General features: G+C 41.3%; 1 long non-coding RNA gene across 1 annotated transcript; it reads left to right on the top strand.

Annotated features, from left to right (window-relative positions):
- The first annotated feature begins 24 nt into the window (after nt 1-24).
- LOC139748437 (uncharacterized) lies at nt 25-16,639 on the top strand. Its single transcript, XR_011712674.1, has 3 exons — nt 25-893; nt 8,714-8,819; nt 9,434-16,639. It is a non-coding gene; the product is annotated as an uncharacterized lncRNA (long non-coding RNA).
- The last annotated feature ends 4,699 nt before the right edge of the window (nt 16,640-21,338 follow it).

The following is a 21,338-nucleotide window of genomic DNA, read 5'->3' on the forward strand; positions in this document are numbered from 1 at the left end:
ATGTTTGTGTATGTATACGTTGAAATGTGTAGGTATGTATATGTGCGTGTGTGGGCGTTTATGTATATACATGTGTATGTGGATGGGTTGGACCATTCTTTCGTCTGTTTCCTTGCGCTACCTCGCTAATGCGGGAGACAGCAACAAAGTATAATGATGAAAAAAAAAACTTGGAGAGGAATGGTTTTATATTCTTCTGATCAGCAGCAAATAAGATTTGAAGATCTGGTGGGCATAGTTGTAGTATAATCATGAAAGCATATACTAGTAATGGAAGTTTTTGAATTGACAGGATTGAAGTTATGTACCAGAGCATTTGTTAATTCTGAATATTGGTAGATTCGCTTGATGTATCTAGTGTACATGACTGTTCATTTTAAATGGTCAGTATGTGTTATTAGATTTAGGGAGTACAACAAGAAATAAACTATCAGGTTTTTTAATGTTTGCTGTATCCATGTTAGTGAGTAAGCATCAGGAACAAACTAAGAAAGGCAGCATTCACTTGCATACATGTATATTCTTTAGCTTTTGCATAGAATGCACCCAAACTGCAGCCCCCTACCCAAAGCCAGGCCCCACAGACCTTTCCAAAGTTTCCTTCAGCAGCTTCACATTCTGATTCTCTTAACTGCCCGTCAACCCATATTACAAATTACTGTTCTGTGCACACCTTTCACCCTCGTGCATATTCAGGCCCTGATCACTCAAAATCGTTTTTTATCCATCCTTCCATCTCCCTTTTTGTCCCCTCCACTTCAGACACGTATATTCTGTCAACCTCTCATTGATTATTTTTTACAGGCCTATTGTGTGTTGCAATGAGGAGGCATCGTTCAAGAAAATGGAAATCCCTGCTGTTATGTATAATTGACAGGAATGGCTGCTCTGAAGTAAGTTCTCTTATACCATACCACCATATATTTTTTTAATTACTTGTACCTTGGAGAGGTGGTGTAAGGTGGTTTGATGGAGTAAGTAATGAAAGGGTAAGAGAGGTGTGTGGTAATAAAAAGTGTGGTTGAGAGAGCAGAAGAGGGTGTATTGAAATGAAATGGTTTGGTCACATGGAGAGAATGAGTGAGGTAAGATTGACAGAGGATATATGTGTCAGAGGTGGAGGGAATGAGGAGAAGTGGGAGACCAAATTGGAGGTGGAAGGATGAAGTGAAAAAGATTTTGAGCATCTGGGGCCTAAACATACAGGAGGGTGAAAGGCATGCAAGGAATAGTGTGAATTGGAACGATGTGGTATACCGGGGTCGACGTGCTGTCAGTGGATTGAACCGGGGCATGTGAAGCATCTGGGGTAAATCATGGAAAGTTTTGTGGGGCCTGGATGTGGAAAGGGAAATGTGGTTTCGGTGCATTACACATGACAGCTAGAGACTGAGTGTATTCCATATTCCAGTTCACACTGTTCAATGCACACCTTTCATCCTCCCGGATGTTCAGGCCTTGACCACTCAAAATCTTTATCACCCCATCTTTCCATCTCATTTGATCTTTTTGTCCTTGTCCCCAACAATTCCTACACACATCCTGTCATTCTCTCAAAATTCATTTTTTCTCTCCAAACCATTTCAGTACACCCTCTTAACCTCTTAAAACCATACTTTTCTTGTAACCACTCTTCTGATACTTTTATTACTTGATCAAACCAAACCTTATAGCATCATGTATTTTCCTCACGTTTCATTTCCACACCTCCTTATCAATAGCTCATGCCTTGCATTCATATAGCATCACTGGGCCGCTGTACCTTAAGACATGCCTATTTTTGCCTTTACATACATTTTTTTCCATACATTTTTCAGTGCTCCCAGAACCTTCACCTCATCACTTACCTTAATCACTTGCCCTATGACTTGTTTCCTTGGTTCCATTTGTTACCATGTCCACTCCCAGGTATCTAAGATATTTCACTCCAAATTTTCTCCACCATTCAAATTCACATCCCAACAGTCTCCCCCCTTACTCAGCTAAACCTAATAACCTTACTTTTATTCACATTTACTCTCGCCTTTCTCTTTTAACAAACAAATCTGATCTCTGTCAACAACTAGCAGTTTCAAATTGCAGTCTGCTGCTAGTGCTTTGTCATCAGCAAGCATATGACTTTCTTCCCAGGTCCTCCCCTGCTACAGACTGCATATATGCCCTTCTCTCAAAGACCCTAGCATATACCTCCCTCACTACTTCATCCATAGGGGAATTTAACAGCCATGATAACATTACATAACATTATAGACCCTTGCCATAGACCACCCTTCAACTGGAACAACTTTTTCCTCTCTCCCTACTCATACACATTCCTTACAACCTTCATTAAAACTTTTCACTTCTTACATCAACTTTTCTCCTAGACGATATTTTTGTCAGAACTTATGCAAGGCATCTCTATTAGCCCCATCATATTCTTACGCCAGATCCATAAATGCCATATACAAATTCTCATTTCTCCGATTGTTTCTCGCGCACACACATCCTTTAAAGCAAACACCAGATCCATTCATCCACTGCATCTTATGAAATCAAATTGTTCCTCCTTCCTCTGCTGCTCTGTACTTGCCTTCACCGTCTCAATTACCACTCCCATACAAATTGCCAGGTACAATTGACAAACCCCTTGTACCTCTGAATTTGGAAAACTCAACCTTTGTCCCCTTGCTTTTGTATATATTTTTTATTTTGCTTTGTTGCTGTCTCCTGCGTTAGCGAGGTAGCACAAGGAAACAGACGAAAGAATGGCCCAACCCACCCACATACACATGTATATAAATACACGTCCACACACGCAAATATACATACCTATACATCTCAACGTATACATATATATACACAGACATATACATATATACACATGTATATAATTCATACTGTCTGCCCTTATTAATTCCCATCACCACCCCGCCACACATGAAATAACAACTCCCTCCCCCCTCATGTGTGCGAGGTAGCGCTAGGAAAAGACAATAAAAGCCACATTTGTTCACACTCAGTCTCTAGCTATCATTTAATAATGCACCGAAACCACAGCTCCCTTTCCACATCCAGGCCCCACAGAACTTTCTATGGTTTACCCCAGATGCTTCACATGCCCTGATTCAATCCATTGACAGCACGTCGACCCCGGTATACCACATCATTCCAATTCATTCTATTCCTTGCACATCTTTCACCCTCCTGCATGTTCAGGCCCCGATCATTCAAAATCTTTTTCACTCCGTCCTTCCACCTCCAATTTGGTCTCCCACTTCTCCTGGTTCCCTCCACCTCTGACACATATATCCTCTGTCAATCTCTCCTCACTCATTCTCTCCATGTGACCAAACCATTTCAAAACACCCTCTTCTGCTCTCTCAACCACTCTTTTTATTACCTCGCATCTCTCTTACCCTATTATTACTTTCTCGATCAAACCACCTCACACCACATATTGTCCTCAAACATCTCATTTCCAGCACATCCACCCTCCTGCGCACAACTCTATCCATAGCTCACGCCTCGCAACCATACAACATTGTTGGAACCACTATTCCTTCAAACATACCCATTTTTGCTTTCCGAGATAATGTTCTCGACTTCCACACATTCTTCAAGGCTCCCAGAATTTTCGCCCCCTCCCCCACCCTATGACTCTCTTCCACTTCCATGGTTCCATCCGCTGTCAAAATCCACTTCCAGATATCTAAAACACTTCACTTCCTCCAGTTTTTCTCCATTCAAACTTACCTCCCAATTGACTTGACCCTCAACCCTACTGTACCTAATAACCTTGCTCTTATTCACATTTACTCTCAACTTTCTTCTTTCACACACTTTACCAAACTGTCACCAGCTTCAGCAGTTTCTCACATGAATCAGCCACCAGCGCTGTATCATCAGCGAACAACAACTGACTCTCTTCCCAAGCTCTCTCATCCACAACAGACTGCATACTTGCCCCCCTTTCCAAAACTCTTGCATTCACCTGCCTAACAACCCCATCCATAAACAAATTAAACAACCATGGAGACATCACACACCCCTGCCGCAAACCTACATTCACTGAGAACCAATCACTTTCCTCTCTTCCTACATGTCCACATGCCTTACATCCTCGATAAAAACTTTTCACTGCTTCTAACAACTTTCCTCCCACACCATATATTCTTACTACCTTCCAAAGGGCATCTCTATCAACTCTATCATATGCCATCTCCAGATCTATAAATGCTACATACAAATCCATTTGCTTTTCTAAGTATTTCTCGCATACATTCTTCAAAGCAAACACCTGATCCACACATCCTCTACCACTTCTGAAACCACACTGCTCTTCCCCAATCTGGTGATCTGTACATGCCTTCACCCTCTCAATGAATACCCTCCCATATAATTTCCCAGGAATACTCAACAAACTTGTCCCTCTGTAATTTGAGCACTCGCCTTTGTCCCCTTTGCTGTTGTACAATGGCACTATGCACCCATTCCGCCAATCCTCAGGCACCTCACCATGAATCATACATACATTAAATATTAATAACCTTACCAACCAGTCAACAATACAGTCACCCCCTTTTTTAATAAATTCCACTGCAATACCATCCAAACCCGCTGCCTTGCCGGCTTTCATCTTCCGCAAAGCTTTTACTACCTCTTCTCTGTTCACCAAATCATTTTCACTAACCCTCTCACTTTGCACACCACCTCGACCGAAACACCCTATATCTGCCACTCTATCATCATACACATTCAACAAACCTTCAAAATACTCACTCCATCTCCTTCTCGCATCACCACTACTTATCACCTCCCCATTAGCCCCCCTTCACTGAAGTTCCCATTTGTTCCCTTGTCTTACGCACGGTATTTACCTCCTTCCAAAACATCTTTTTATTCTCCCTAAAATTTAATGATACTCTCTCACCCTCACCCCAACTCTCATTTGCCCTCTTTTTCACCTCTTGCACCTTTCTCTTGACCTCCTGACTTTTCTTTTATACATCTCCCACTCATTTGCATTATTTCCCTGCAAAAATCGTCCAAATGCCTCTCTTCTCTTTCACTAATAATCTTACTTCATCTCACCACTTGCTACCCTTTCTAATCTGCCCTCCTCCCATGCTTCTCATACACAAGCATCTTTTGCGCAAGCCATCACTGCTTCCCTAAATACATCCCATTCCTCCCCCACTACCCTTACCTCCTTCATTCTCACCTTTTTCCATTCTGTACTTTCTCTCCTGGTACTTCCTCACACAAGTCTCCTTCCCAAGCTCACTTACTCTCACCACTCTCTTCACCCCAACATTCTCTCTACTTTTCTGAAAACCTTCACAAATCTTCACCTTCACCTCCACAAGATGATGATCAGACATCCCTCCAGTTGCACCTCTCAGCACATTAACATCCAAAAGTCTCTTTCATGTGCTTATCAATTAACACAATCCAATAACGCTCTCTGGCCATCTCTCCTACTTACATACGTATACTTATGTATATCTCTTTTTAAACCAGGTATTCCCAATCACTAGTCCTTTTTCAGCACATAAATCTACAAGCTCTTCACCATTTCCATTTACAACACTGAACATCCCATGTATACCAATTATTCCCTCAACTGCCACATTACTCACCTTTGCATTCAAATCACCCATCACTATAACCCGGTCTCGTGCATCAAAACTACTAACACACTTTCAGCTGCTCCCAAAACACTTGCCTCTAATCTTTCTTCTCATGCCCAGGTGCATAGGCACCAATAATCATCGATCTCTCTCCATCCACTTTCAGTTTTACCCATATCAATCTAGAGTTTACTTTCTTGCACTCTATCACATACTCCCGCCACTCCTGTTTCAGGAGTAGAGCTACTCCTTCCCTTGCTCTTGTCCTCTCACTAACCCCTGACTTTACTCCCAAGACATTCCCAAACCACTCTTCCCCTTTACCCTTGAGCTTCGTTTCACTCTGAGCCAAAACATCCAGGTTCCCTTCCTCAAACATACTACCTATCTCTCCTTTTTTTCTCATCTTGGTTACATCCACACACATTTAGACACCCCAATCTGAGCCTTCAAGGAGGATGAGCACTCCCCGCGTGACTCCTTCTTCTGTTTCCCCTTTTCGAAAGTTAAAATACAAGGAGGGGAGGGTTTCTAACCCCCCGCTCCCGTCCCCTTTAGTCGCCTTCTACGACATGTGAGGAATGCGTGGGAAGTATTCTTTCTCCCCTATTTCCAGGGATAGGGGAGAATACCATATGTATGTGGTATTGCTTTTGTACGGTGGCATTATACATGCATTCCACCAATCCTGAGGTCTTCCCCATGATCCATACATACATTGAAAATCCTAAGTAACCAGTCAACCCCTGTAAGAAATTCAACTGCAATACCATACTCTCCAGATGATTTGCCACATTTCATCATATGCAAGGATTTTGCCTGCTAGTTTCACCAAGCTCTTTTCCATGACTCTCACACATTGCATATCTCCTTGACCTGAACTCCTTATATAAGCCACCCTTTCATTGACCACATTTGACCATATTTCTAAATACTCATTCCATCTACTCGCCTCATCACTACCTGTCACCACTTCCTTTTCCCCATCACTAAAGTTCATTTGTTTTCTTGTTTTCCTCATACCATTTGAGCTTCCAAAAACTCTTCTTCACCCTGAAGTTTACCAATGCATGCTCATCCCAGCCCTCATTTATCTGCAACCCTTTCACCTTTTGACCTCTTTCCTCTGATACATCCTTCAATAATTTGTACTCCTTCCTTGTAAGTGTTTCCCCTATACCTCCCTTTTCGCTTTCACTCGCAACTTTACTTCATCTCGCCACGTTACCCTTTCTCACCTATCTGTCTCCCACCTTGTGCTCGCACATGCCAACGCTGTTCCCTTAGATACCTCCCAATTCTCTCACTCCCCTAGCTTCATTTACTCTTGCCTTTACTGTTTGACACTCAGTCGTATGGTTTTTCTCACTTGACTTTTTTGAAGAAATTTTAGGATGTTGGCAAGTATTTAGATTTTGTTAGTAGTTGACAAAGATTGGATTATACATCATACTTTTGTGGAAGTGTTTTGTGAAATTTTGTGGTTTGTTCAAGTAAGTAATGAAAGGGTAAAGGAGATGTGTGGTAATAAAAAGTGTGGTTGAGAGAGCAGAAGAGTGTTTTGAAATTGTTTGGTCACATGGAGAGAATGAGTGAGGAAAGATTGACAAAGAGGATATATGTGTCAGAGGTGGAGGGAACGAGGAGAAGTGGGAGACCAAATTGGAGGTGGTAAGATGGAGTGAAAAAGATTTTGAGTGATCGGGGCCTGAACATGCAGGAGGGTGAAAGGCGGGCAAGGAATAGAGTGAATTGGAACGATGTGGTATACTGGGGTGGATGTGCTGTCAGTGGATTGAACCAGGGCATGTGAAGCATCTGGGGTAAACCATGGAAAGTTCTGTGGGGCCAGGATGTGGAAAGGGAGCTGTGGTTTCACTGCATTATACATGACAGCTAGAGACTGAGTGTGATCGAATGTGGCCTTTATCTTTTCTTAGCGCTACCTCGCGCACATGCTGGGGGAGGGGGTTGTTATTTCGTGTGGCGACGGGAATGAATAAGGGCAGACAGTAGGAATTATGTACATGTGTATATATGTGTATGTCTGTGTGTATATATATGTATACGTTGAGATGTATAGGTATGTATATGTGCGTGTGTGGACGTGTATGTATATACATGTGTATGTGGGTGGGTTGGGCCATTCTTTCGTCTGTTTCCTTGCGCTACCTCGCTAATGTGGGAGACAGCGACAAAGGATAATAAAAAAGAAATAGAAGTATATATTTAAAAACTTAACACATTGTTGGACCATTTATGTTACAGCATAAACAGCTAGGTACCACCATTCATAGTTCAACTTCATAACTGGGGAATCCAGTGCTGCTGCTTAGCATTTGTCACCCTTAACAGGCCATTGGTAGAGGGAAACTCTAGTTCAGTGTTTTCTGAGGCTCCTGCTTAATGTTCCTGCCAACTACTACTGCTTAATGTCTACTTGATATTCCTGCTTAATTTTCTAACCTACTGCTTCTGTCTAATGCTCCCAGCTAATTCTCCTACTACTATATAATGTTCATAACGATTGCTAATATCTATTGATCCTACTATTTTGCTAAAAGGCAGGGCTAGCTCATAGTGCTTACCGCAGGAAAATAGTTGCAAAGAATGAGATGTGTGAGCTAAGTTTTGTATATGACAAGGAGATTGTATGTTTATGGACATAATCTCTGCAGTCCACACATAGGTGAGGCTTATAGATTTGGAAAAACCACAATCTGGGCAATTAGATAAGTATGAACTCTTGATTTTGTTTTTTTAGTGTTTGTACCACTGGGGCTGTGTTTTCTGTATGTGTGCACTTGTCAATGTCAGACTGATTGATTTTTATTATATTTGTGAGAGGGCTTAGTTTTGGTAGCTTTTAGCATCTGAAACAATGAAAATATTTGGCAATTAGGTAAGAGATGATGATGTAGCAAGCTCATGCTGGTGTACATGTTAATGTAAGAATAACAGCACTGGGTGGAGTACATATTATATATGGCAACAAATGATAGGTGCAGTATTGTACACGAGTTGTAACTCGATAGCAGTAGCAGTGCTTCTTACACTCGCTTAGTTTTATTGAGTTCTGTTATTGTAGACTTCTTTTCCAGCTGTCTTCTGGATGAATGTGGAATGGCCTTGGTGCATGATATGAAGCAGCAGCAGCAAGGAACATGTGACCACTGCAGACTCGACAGAACTTTGTTGATAATAGAAGTATGTTTGTATATAACAGTGCAAGTTTAGTTTATTTCCATGTCTTCCAAAAACTTGAGGGTTTAGGGATGAATCATTCTTATATAACGAGTCTAGGAGGAATAAAATTTTTACTTGCATGGAAGTTCATTTAAAGATAATTTTTGAATCATAGTTTTAAAATGCACTGAAGAGACATTCATAGATTGGTCCAGCTGGGCTTATGTTTGAACATACTTTACATGGTATTCATAGACTCTAGAACTTAATTGATAATAGAAGTATGCTTGTATATAACTGCAAGTTTAGATATTTACCAGTCCTCCAAATACTTGATTTTGTGGTGAATGAGTCCAGCAGGAATAAAATTTTTACTTGCATGGAAGTTCATTAAAAGAAAATTCTTAAATCATAATTGTAAATGCGATGAAGAATTTCATAGATATGGTACAGCATGGCTTATGTTAAAACATGCTTTACAGAACTTGGAGTGAGCATTTTCTTGCACATAAAGATAATAAAATTATCTTGTCTATATGTTAAAGACTTTTGATTTTTGAAAATTTAATTATGGAATATTTGATTAGCTGTCTGTTGCTCAGCTGTAGAAATTAATATCCATCATTGACTTTCAGGTACACTGTGTGGCGCAGAAGCAATTTGCAAAAAAATTTTCTTCTGGCATTGTTAGAACTGCTATGGATATAACAAATATGAGTTTTTGTAATTAGTTCATTTATATTGAAAATTGTTTTAAGGGAGACCAATGTTAATGGGAAAATTTGAATGTCTCTATTGAATATAAGACATTCAGTAGAAAATGGCTTTGAAGGCATGAGATTATGTACTTCAGTAAATATATTTTACTTTGTCACTGTCTCCCGCGTTAGCGAGGTAGCGCACAGAAACAGATGAGGAATGGCCCAACCCACTCACATACACATGCATATACAGAAATGCCCGGACATGCACATACATATACATTTCAACGTATACATAAACAGATGTTCCTATGAGTACGCAGATATATACATATGTACACATGTACATATCCATACTTGCCACCTTCATCCATTTCCTGTCACCATGTCAGCATACACGAAATAGCCCCCCCCCCCCCTGCAGTGAGGCAGCTCCAGGAACAGACAAAAAAGGCTACATTCGTTCACACTCAGTCTCTAGCTGTCATGTGTGATGCACTGAAGCCACAGCTCCCTTTCCACATCCAGGCCACACAGACCTTTCCATGGTTTACCCCAAATGCTTCACATGCTTTGGTTCAATCCATTGACAGCACATCCACCCCAGTATACCACATTGTTCCAATTCACTCTATTTCTTGCATGCTTTTCACTCTCCTGTATGTTCAGGCTCCGATCGCTCATGATCTCTCACTCCATCTTTCCACCTCCAGTTTGGTCTCCCGCTTCTCCTTCCCTCCACCTCTTAACACACACATCCTCTTGTCAATCTTTCCTCACTCATTCTCTTCGTGTCCAAATCATTTCAACACACCCTCCTCTGCTCTCTCAACCCCACACTTTTTATTACCACACATCTCTCTTACCCTTTCATTACTTACTCGATCAAATCACCTCACACCACATATTGTCCTCAAACATTTTATTTTCAACATCCACCCTCCTCTGCACAACCTTATCTATATCCCACGCCTTGCAACCATATAACAATGTTGGAACTACTATTTCTTCAAACATACCCAATTTTGCTTTCCAGGATAACGTTCTCACCTTCCACACATTTTTCAGAGCTCCCAGAACCTTTGCTCCCTCCCCTACCATGTGAATCGCTTCTGCTTCTATGGTTCCATTTGCTGCAAAGTACGCTCCAGATATCTAAAACACTTCAGTTCCTCCAGTTATTCTCCATCCAAATTTACCTCCCAGTCAACTTGACCCTCAACCTTACTGAACCTAATAACCTTGCTCTTATTCACGTTTACTCTCAACTTCTTATTTCACACACTTTACCATACTCAGTCACCAATTTCTGCAGTTTCTTAACTGAATCAGCCACCAGCACTATATCATCAATGAATAACAACTGACTCGCTTCCCATGCCCTCTCATCCACAACAGACTACATACTTGCCCCTCTCTCCAAAACTCTTGCATTCACCTCCTTAACCACCTCTTCCATAATCAAATTAAACAACCATGGAGACATCACGCACCCCTACCACAAACTGACATTCTCTGGGCACCAATTACTTTCCTCTCTTCCTGCTTGTACACATGCCTTACATCTTTGGTAAAAACTTTTCACTGCTTCTAGCAGCTTCCCTCCCACACCATATACTCTTGAAACCTTCCACAAAGCATCTCTATCCACCCTATCATATGCCCTCAGTAAATACGAGAGCATTCACTTTCATCTTACTGGAGCAGGACAGATGGAGTCACAAGGGCTGCTCAATTGAAATTACAAAGTCGTTTTTTTTATCCTTGATTGCCTTTTCCCACATTAACGAGGTAGCATCAGGAACAGATGAAGAAAGGCCACTTCCACTTGCATCCATGCTTTTGCAATCAGTGTAATACACTGAAACAACAGGTTCTTGTCCACAACCAGGCCCTACAGACCTTTTCGTGGTTTACCCCGGTTGCTGCACATGCCCTGGTTTAATCCATTGACAGCAGGTTGACCCCAGTAAATTACATGGTTCCAGTTCACTCTATCTTGTACACACGTTTAACTCTCATAAATGTTCAGGCCTTGATTCCACAAAATCTTTTCACTCCATCCTTCCATCTCCAGCTTGGTCTCCCCATTCTCCTTGTCCCATCCACCTCTGTCCCATATATCCTTGTTGTCAACCTTTCCTCGCTCATTCTCTCCATATATCCAAACCATTTTAGCACACCATCTTCATCTCTCTAAACCACTTTTTATCACTGTTCTCTTACCGTTTCATTACTTGCTCAGTCATGCCCTGGTTCAATCCATTGACAGCAGGTTGACCCCAGTAAACTACATAGTTCCAGTTCACTCTATCTTGTGTACATGTTTAACCCTCATGAATGTTCAGGCCTTGATTGCTCAAAATCTTTTCACTCCATTCTTCCATCTCCAGCTTGGTCTCCCCATTCTCCTTATTCCATCCACCTCTGTCCCATATATCCTTGTTGTCAACCTTTCCTCGCTCATTCTCTCCATATATCCAAACCATTTTAGCACACCCTCTTCAGCTCTCTCAACCACACTTTTTATCATGGTTTTCTTACCCTTTCATTTCTTGCTCAGTCATGCCATGGTTCAATCCAATGACAGTAGGTTGACCCCAGTATACCACATATTTCCAATTCGCTCTGTCCTGTACACAAGTTTAACTCTCTTGAATGAACAGGCCTTGATTGTTCAAAATCTTTTCACTCCATCCTTCCATCTCCGACTTGGTCTCCCCGTTCTCCTTGTTCCATACACCTCTGGCCCATATATCCTCATTGTCAACCTTTCTTCACTCATTCTCTCCATACATTCAAACCATTTTAGCCCACCCTCTTCAGCTTTCTCAACCACTTTTTATCAAGGTTCTCTTACTCTTTCATTACTTGCTCAATCAAACCACCTCGCACCACATTTGTGCTTACAAAGCATTTCATTTCCATAACATCCACCACTCTGCACAAACTTATCTAAAGGCCATGACTCTCATCCATATAACATTGTTGGAACTAATATTCCTTCAGACAATCATTTTTGCCCTCCTAGATGATGATCTCTCTCCACACATTCTTCAACTCTCCCAGAACCTTCACACCCTCACCCACCTTATAATTCACTTCATTTCCACGTTTCTATTTGCTGTCATATTCAGTCCTCACCTTCAGTTTTTCTTCATTTAAATTCACAGCCCAGCTAACCTGTCTCTCAACTCTGTCAAACCTAATAAACTTGCTTTTATTCACATTTGATCATTTTCTTTAACATGCACTTCCAAACTCTTGTTGCCAGGTGCATGAGCAATAATAAACCCTATTGCTATCATTTTTATTCACATCTTTCTAGAACAATTTCTTATTCTTTCAAACGGTTCCACAACTCCCTTAGGAGTAATGCTGCTACTGCCTTAGATTTTGTCCACTCGCCAACCCATGAATTTACTGCAATGACAGTTCCAAACCATTCTTCCTCTTTACCTTGAGCTTTGTTTCACTCAGCCAGAGCATCCGGGTTTCTTTGCTCAAATCCACCATCCTTCCTCTCTTCTCATCTTGATTACATTCACACACATTTAGACTCCCCAGCTTGAGCCTTCAAAGAGGATGATAACTCCCCGCTTGGCATCTTCTTCATAGAGGTAATTAGATATTTTCCTCTTTTGGTATATGTGCTTCTGAGGATATTTGGTGCCTGGTAGTGTGTGTGTGACTCGTAAACAAACAGCTGTTTGACGGACTGACTTGACTGACTACTATAGTTTATCAATTTAGATGTGATATTGTGCATGTTTTAATTTCATTAATACTGCATGTGTATTGTAGCGTAGATCGTAGTGGATGTATTAGTGCACTGTATATAGTAAAATGTCTAATTTAAAAGTAGCAAGGGATAAAGACCAAGTATAGTGCTGTAATTGCTGCTCTTTGGTATAAGAAGTTACAGCTCTTGTTTCTTGCCCCTCCTCTCCTCTCCCACACGTGCACACATGTATGCATGCACACATACGCATGCATGTATGTATGCACGTGCACACACGTGTGCATGTATGCATGCGCACATATGCATGCACACGTGCACATATGCGTGCATGTATGCATGCACGTGCACATGTGTGCATGTATATATGCGTGCACATATGCATGCATGTATGCACACATACGCATGCATGCATACATGCACACGCGCACATATGCATGCAGGCACGCATGCACGTATGCAAGGGCATGTGTCATGCATGTATGCACATATGCTTGTGCAACATGCTCACATATGCACGTACTCCTGTGCACTATGCACACACTTTTCATGGCAGCAATAGACTGCTGAATTTTTATCAACCACCCTGAGGTAACTAAAACAATTCAAATTTTCTCAATTCATGCTTACACTCGAGCAAACCTGTCCCTCTAACCTGCTAAACCTAATATCCTTGCTATAGTTGACACTTACTCCCAACTGCCTCATTTCACACACAGTACCAACTGTCACCAACTTATGCAGTTTCAATTAATCTGCCATTACTGCTGTGTCATCGGCAAACTGATTCTCTTCCCAGGCCCTCACCACTTACAGAATACATACTTGCCCCTCTATTCAAGACTTTTGTATTTACCTACCTATCACTTCACCATGAAATCACTTCAGCCATGGTGACATCACAGACCCATGCCATAAACAAACCTTCACCTGGAGCCACTTTCCTTCCTACCTACCCACACACACATGCCTTACATCCATCATAAAAACTTATAATTGCTTCTAGCAGCTTTCCTCCTAGACAAAGTATTTGTAAGACCATCCACAAGGCATCTGTCAACCTTATCAAATTCTTTATCCAGATCCATAAATGCCACATACACATATGTTTGGTTTTCACAGTCTTTAATGCAAACACTTGATCCATAGATCCTCTACCACTTAGGAAACCATGTTGCTCTTCCCCAGTCTACTTTTCTGTACCTACCTTTGCCATATGTCACCACTTTCCCTTACAGCTTACCACGTACGCTTAACAAACCTCTTGTACCTCTGTATTTTGAAAACTCTACTTTTGTCCCCCATGCCTTTACATAGTGGCACTGTACATGCATTCAGCCAATCCTCGGGGCCTCTCCATGATCCATATGTACATTGGAAATCCTAACTAAACAATCTACAACAATTGTCCCGTCCTAAGAAATTCATATGCAATATCATCACTTCCACTACCTTGCCATGTTTCATCATATGTAAGGCTTTCACTTTCTCTTCTTTTTTCACCAAACTTTTCCATGGCTGGATGTAAGTAAGGCTTTCACTTTCTCTTCTTTTTTCACCAAACTTTTCCATGGCTGGATCACTTCACATACCTCCCTGACCTAAACTCCCTACATCTGCCACCCTATCATCAAACATTCAAGTCCTTCAAAATACTCCATCTCTTCACCTCGTCACTACCTGTCACCACTTTATTGGCCCCTTTGCTGAGGTTCCCATTTGCTTTGTTTTCATGAATTATTAAATCTTTACGAAACTTTGCCCAGATGTTTACAGACAATGCTCATTCTATCTCTCATTTGCCCTCTTTTTCAGCCCCTGTACCACTTCGCACACCTCCATGACCAAAACACCCTATATCTGCCACTCTTATCAAACACATTCAACAAACCTTCAAAATACTTGTTTCATCTCCTCACTTAAAAACTACTTATTACCTCCCCATTTGCCCCTTCACCGATGTTCTCGTTTGTTCTCTCGTCTTACACACGTTATTTACCTCCTTCCAAAATATCTTTTTATTTTCCCTGAAATTTAATGATACTCTCTCACCTCGACTCTCATTTGCCCTCTTTTTCATCTCTTGCACCTTTCTCTTGACCTCCTGCCTGTTTCTTTTATACATCTCCATCATTTGCACTACTTCCCTCCAAGAATCGTCTAAATGTCTCTCTTCTCTTTCACTAACAACTTCTTCATTCATCCCACCACTCACCACCCTTTCTAATCTGCCCACCTTTCTCATGTCACATGCATCTTTTGTGCAAGCCATCACTGCTTCCCTAAATACATCCCATTCCTCCCCCACTCCCCTCACATCATTTGCTCTTGCCTTTTGCCATTCTACTCTCAATCTCTCCTGGTACTTCCTCACACGCTTCTCCTTTCCAAGCTCCCTCACACGCTTCTCCTTTCCAAGCTCCCTACTCTAACTCTTCTCCCCAGCGTTCTCTCTTGGAAAACTCTACAAGTCTTCACCTTTGCTTCCACAAGATAGTGATTAGACATCCCTCCAGCTGCCCCTCTCAGCACATTAACATCCATAAGTCTCTCTCTTACATGCCTATCACTTAATTAACATATCTTTATAGAGATGTAAATGAAAATTGCTTTTCATTCACCATGCATCACACTTGGAACTGTCCTAACCATACCAAGTTTTACCACTAAATTCTTGGAGGTAAATTCAAAAGGTGAATGATGGTGAGAAGTACAGGTATTTGTGTTAGGAAGAGAAAGTGGGCAATTTTTCTTTTGTCCAGGGAAGCTGGTAACATGTTGGATAAAGCTTTAGTTGTCATCTTTGAATGATGGCAATGACAGTTTGTATTTTGCATCAAAGGCTATTTTTAAGACAAAAGACTGATTAGATGTCATCATTCTGTTGTATAAATGAATTGTGAAAACCACTTCATATTGTCTGCCATCCAGAAACAAGGATAATAGTTTTTTATAATGTAGGTTTTAGTGACTGGGAAGCTATAATATTTCACTGGAAATGCATACAGTAACCAGACAATTTTATCTACCATGTTTACTTTTTCCCTCTATGCTTGAATTTTTTATGGTAGAATTGAACAGGAAAGATCTTATTGCAATGTTAATTGATTAAACCCAATTCTGCTCTCACTTGCTGTGTATTTTGATAAACTGTACTTGTAGAAACCTTCCTCCCTCCCCCAGAAATGCAATTTATTGACAAAACATAGATTATTTACAAATTAATGGCTTGATAGGGAATGTTTCCAACCCAGGCGTATGTCCACCTGAAATAAACTCCTCAGATGTGAAAATGATTACATCTTATATGTGTTCTGGACACTACCAATGTTCCTGTTAGAAATATTGCAATTCCTGCATGTACAAGATGCAGCTTCCACACTGAAAATGCTGTACACTTACTCCATTGTTTACTTTCCTCAAGGATGACATGTCACCACAATACCTCTTGATTTGGTGGTCCCCCACTCTCCATGTTGTGCAAGGGGATCCTGGGGACTGAAGATCGCAGCTAAAGATGATCCTGTATGAATGGCTTTAAACTACGTGAGATGCACAGATCTCTGGTCCAATAATCAATTTATATATATAATTTTTCACCTATGTCATTGTTTAAAGTTATTCCAGTGAAATATCTTGGACCTTTTGTGGAACCAGTGATTTTGCATATCTGAGCCAGATAATAAAGCTTTTCCTGCACTTTAATCGTATACCAAGGCAATGAAAAGGAATGTTAAAAAACTGGGTTACCTGTGGATGAAACCAGTGTTAATTTTTTTCCCAAGTAACCCTTGCCATGATTATTTTGAATGAATCGCCCTTCTAGCTGTCTGGCAATGAAATTTGTTATTCCTTGACACTTTATTCATGTATATATTTTTTAAGAAGATGAAAAAGAAGAGGAAAAGGTCATTGCAGTTCTCGAACAGAATGATGGAGTAAAGGAGGAGGTGGAGGATATGGAGGAGGATGGAGGAGATGAGGAGCGACCTGAGATTAAAGCCATCACTGAGGAGGAGCAGAGGGCCCTCGCCAAAAACTTAGACAAACTGGGAAAAGACAAATGGAAACTTCTCTTCAAAAAGCTTGGATTCAAAAATGATGAGATTGATTTTATTGAGAAAGATAAAGCAGAGAAGGAGGATAGCGTGGAGAGCCAAGTTGCATTTCTCCTGAAGCTTTGGGTGGAAAATGAGGGTGACGAGGCCAATAAGGAATATCTGCTGTACACACTTGGAGGGCTCAAAATGACAGCAGCTGCTGATGGAGTATTCACTTGATATTCTAAAGTAAATTTTTTTTACAAAGTATCTTAAAAGGCATCATATTTTTATGTACACATTTGTATTGTATATGAAAGATTCATGTTTCATTTTTTCATTCATTTCAAGCTAGAAGTTTCAGTTTTCTAAATTGTTTCTTACATTTTTCATATGTATATATATGTATGTGTGTGTGTGTGTGTATATGTGCGTATGTATGTGTATGTGTATATGTATATATATATGTATATTATCCCTGGGGATAGGGGTGAAAGAATACTTCCCACGTATTCCTCGCGTGTCGTAGAAAGCGACTAGAGGGGACGGGAGCGGGGGGCCAGAAATCCTCCCCTCCTTGTATTAACTTTCTAAAATGGGAAACAGAAGAAGGAGTCACGCGGGGAGTGCTCATCCTCCTCGAAGGCTCAGAGTGGGGTGCCTAAAGGTGTGTGGATGTAACCAAGATGTGAAAAAAGGAGAGATAGGTAGTATGTTTGAGGAAAGGAACCTGGATGTTTTGGCTCTGAGTGAAACGAAGCTCAAGGGTAAAGGGGAAGAGTGGTTTGGGAATGTCTGGGGAGTAAAGTCAGGGGTTAGTGAGAGGACAAGAGCAAGGGAAGGAGTAGCAATACTCCTGAAACAGGAGTTGTGGGAGTATGTGATAGAATGTAAGAAAGTAAATTCTCGATTAATATGGGTAAAACTGAAAGTTGATGGAGAGAGGTGGGTGATTATTGGTGCATATGCACCCGGGCATGAGAAGAAAGATCATGAGAGGCAAGTGTTTTGGGAGCAGCTGAATGAGTGTGTTAGTGGTTTTGATGCACGAGACCGGGTTATAGTGATGGGTGATTTGAATGCAAAGGTGAGTAATGTGGCAGTTGAGGGAATAATTGGTATACATGGGGTGTTCAGTGTTGTAAATGGAAATGAAGAGCTTGTAGATTTATGTGCTGAAAAAGGACTGATGATTGGGAATACCTGGTTTAAAAAGCGAGATATACATAAGTATACTTATGTAAGTAGGAGAGATGGCCAGAGAGCGTTATTGGATTACGTGTTAATTGACAGGCGTGCGAAAGAGAGACTTTTGGATGTTAATGTGCTGAGAGGTGCAACTGGAGGGATGTCTGATCATTATCTTGTGGAGGCTAAGGTGAAGATTTGTATGGGTTTTCAGAAAAGAAGAGTGAATGTTGGGGTGAAGAGGGTGGTGAGAGTAAGTGAGCTTGGGAAGGAGACCTGTGTGAGGAAGTACCAGGAGAGACTGAGTACAGAATGGAAAAAGGTGAGAACAATGGAAGTAAGGGGAGTGGGGGAGGAATGGGATGTATTTAGGGAATCAGTGATGGATTGCGCAAAAGATGCTTGTGGCATGAGAAGAGTGGGAGGTGGGTTGATTAGAAAGGGTAGTGAGTGGTGGGATGAAGAAGTAAGAGTATTAGTGAAAGAGAAGAGAGAGGCATTTGGACGATTTTTGCAGGGAAAAATGCAATTGAGTGGGAGATGTATAAAAGAAAGAGACAGGAGGTCAAGAGAAAGGTGCAAGAGGTGAAAAAAAGGGCAAATGAGAGTTGGGGTGAGAGAGTATCATTAAATTTTAGGGAGAATAAAAAGATGTTCTGGAAGGAGGTAAATAAAGTGCGTAAGACAAGGGAGCAAATGGGAACTTCAGTGAAGGGCGCAAATGGGGAGGTGATAACAAGTAGTGGTGATGTGAGAAGGAGATGGAGTGAGTATTTTGAAGGTTTGTTGAATGCGTTTGATGATAGAGTGGCAGATATAGGGTGTTTTGGTCGAGGTGGTGTGCAAAGTGAGAGGGTTAGGGAAAATGATTTGGTAAACAGAGAAGAGGTAGTGAAAGCTTTGCGGAAGATGAAAGCCAGCAAGGCAGCAGGTTTGGATGGTATTGCAGTGGAATTTATTAAAAAAGGGGGTGACTGTATTGTTGAGTGGTTGGTAAAGTTATTTAATGTATGTAAGACTCATGGTGAGGTGCCTGAGGATTGGCGGAATGCGTGCCTAGTGCCATTGTACAAAGGCAAAGGGGATAAGAGTGAGTGCTCAAATTACAGAGGTATAAGTTTGTTGAGTATTCCTGGTAAATTATATGGGAGGGTGTTGATTGAGAGGGTGAAGGCATGTACAGAGCATCAGATTGGGGAAGAGCAGTGTGGTTTCAGAAGTGGTAGAGGATGTGTGGATCAGGTGTTTGCTTTGAAGAATGTATGTGAGAAATACTTAGAAAAGCAAATGGATTTGTATGTAGCATTTATGGATCTGGAGAAGGCATATGATAGAGTTGATAGAGATGCTCTGTGGAAGGTATTAAGAATATATGGTGTGGGAGGAAAGTTGTTAGCAGTGAAAAGTTTTTATCGAGGATGTAAGGCATGTGTACGTGTAGGAAGAGAGGAAAGTGATTGGCTCTCAGTGAATGTAGGTTTGCGGCAGGGGTGTGTGATGTCTCCATGGTTATTTAATTTGTTTATGGATGGGGTTGTTAGGGAGGTAAATGCAAGAGTTTTGGAAAGAGGGGCAAGTATGAAGTCTGTTGGGGATGAGAGAGCTTGGGAAGTGAGTCAGTTGTTGTTCGCTGATGATACAGCGCTGGTGGCTGATTCATGTGAGAAACTGCAGAAGCTGGTGACTGAGTTTGGTAAAGTGTGTGGAAGAAGAAAGTTAAGAGTAAATGTGAATAAGAGCAAGGTTATTAGGTACAGTAGGGTTGAGGGTCAAGTCAATTGGGAGGTGAGTTTGAATGGAGAAAAACTGGAGGAAGTGAAGTGTTTTAGATATCTGGGAGTGGATCTGGCAGCGGATGGAACCATGGAAGCGGAAGTGGATCATAGGGTGGGGGAGGGGGCGAAAATTCTGGGGGCCTTGAAGAATGTGTGGAAGTCGAGAACATTATCTCGGAAAGCAAAAATGGGTATGTTTGAAGGAATAGTGGTTCCAACAATGTTGTATGGCTGCGAGGCGTGGGCTATGGATAGAGTTGTGCGCAGGAGGATGGATGTGCTGGAAATGAGATGTTTGAGGACAATGTGTGGTGTGAGGTGGTTTGATCGAGTGAGTAACGTAAGGGTAAGAGAGATGTGTGGAAATAAAAAGAGCGTGGTTGAGAGAGCAGAAGAGGGTGTTTTGAAGTGGTTTGGGCACATGGAGAGAATGAGTGAGGAAAGATTGACCAAGAGAATATATGTGTCGGAGGTGGAGGGAACGAGGAGAAGAGGGAGACCAAATTGGAGGTGGAAAGATGGAGTGAAAAAGATTTTGTGTGATCGGGGCCTGAATATGCAGGAGGGTGAAAGGAGGGCAAGGAATAGAGTGAATTGGAGCGATGTGGTATACCGGGGTTGACGTGCTGTCAGTGGATTGAATCAAGGCATGTGAAGCGTCTGGGGTAAACCATGGAAAGCTGTGTAGGTATGTATATTTGCGTGTGTGGATGTATGTATATACATGTGTATGGGGGGGGGGGGGTTGGGCCATTTCTTTAGTCTGTTTCCTTGCGCTACCTCGCAAATGCGGGAGACAGCGACAAAGTATAATAAAAAAAAAAAAAAATAAAATATTTTTTAAGATGTACATTGTCACTCTTGTAGAAATATACAGGATGCATTATGCAAGGGTGCAGGAATGTTTGTAAAGATGAGTCTTTCTACTGTGCTTCCTTTATGAAAAAGAAATGCTGCCGTGTAAATCTGTATGCAGTTGCACTGAAGAAGTTTTGAACATGGAATTTGTACATCTTGTAAAAAAAGTTTGCACTGAAGTCTGTAAAAGTACTTCATATTGATAAGAGTGCTTTCTGTATGAATTCCAAAGTAATAAA

The sequence above is a fragment of the Panulirus ornatus genome, unplaced genomic scaffold, assembly GCF_036320965.1.
Source record: "Panulirus ornatus isolate Po-2019 unplaced genomic scaffold, ASM3632096v1 CTG_2489_pilon, whole genome shotgun sequence".
In the NCBI taxonomy this organism is placed as follows: domain Eukaryota; kingdom Metazoa; phylum Arthropoda; class Malacostraca; order Decapoda; family Palinuridae; genus Panulirus; species Panulirus ornatus.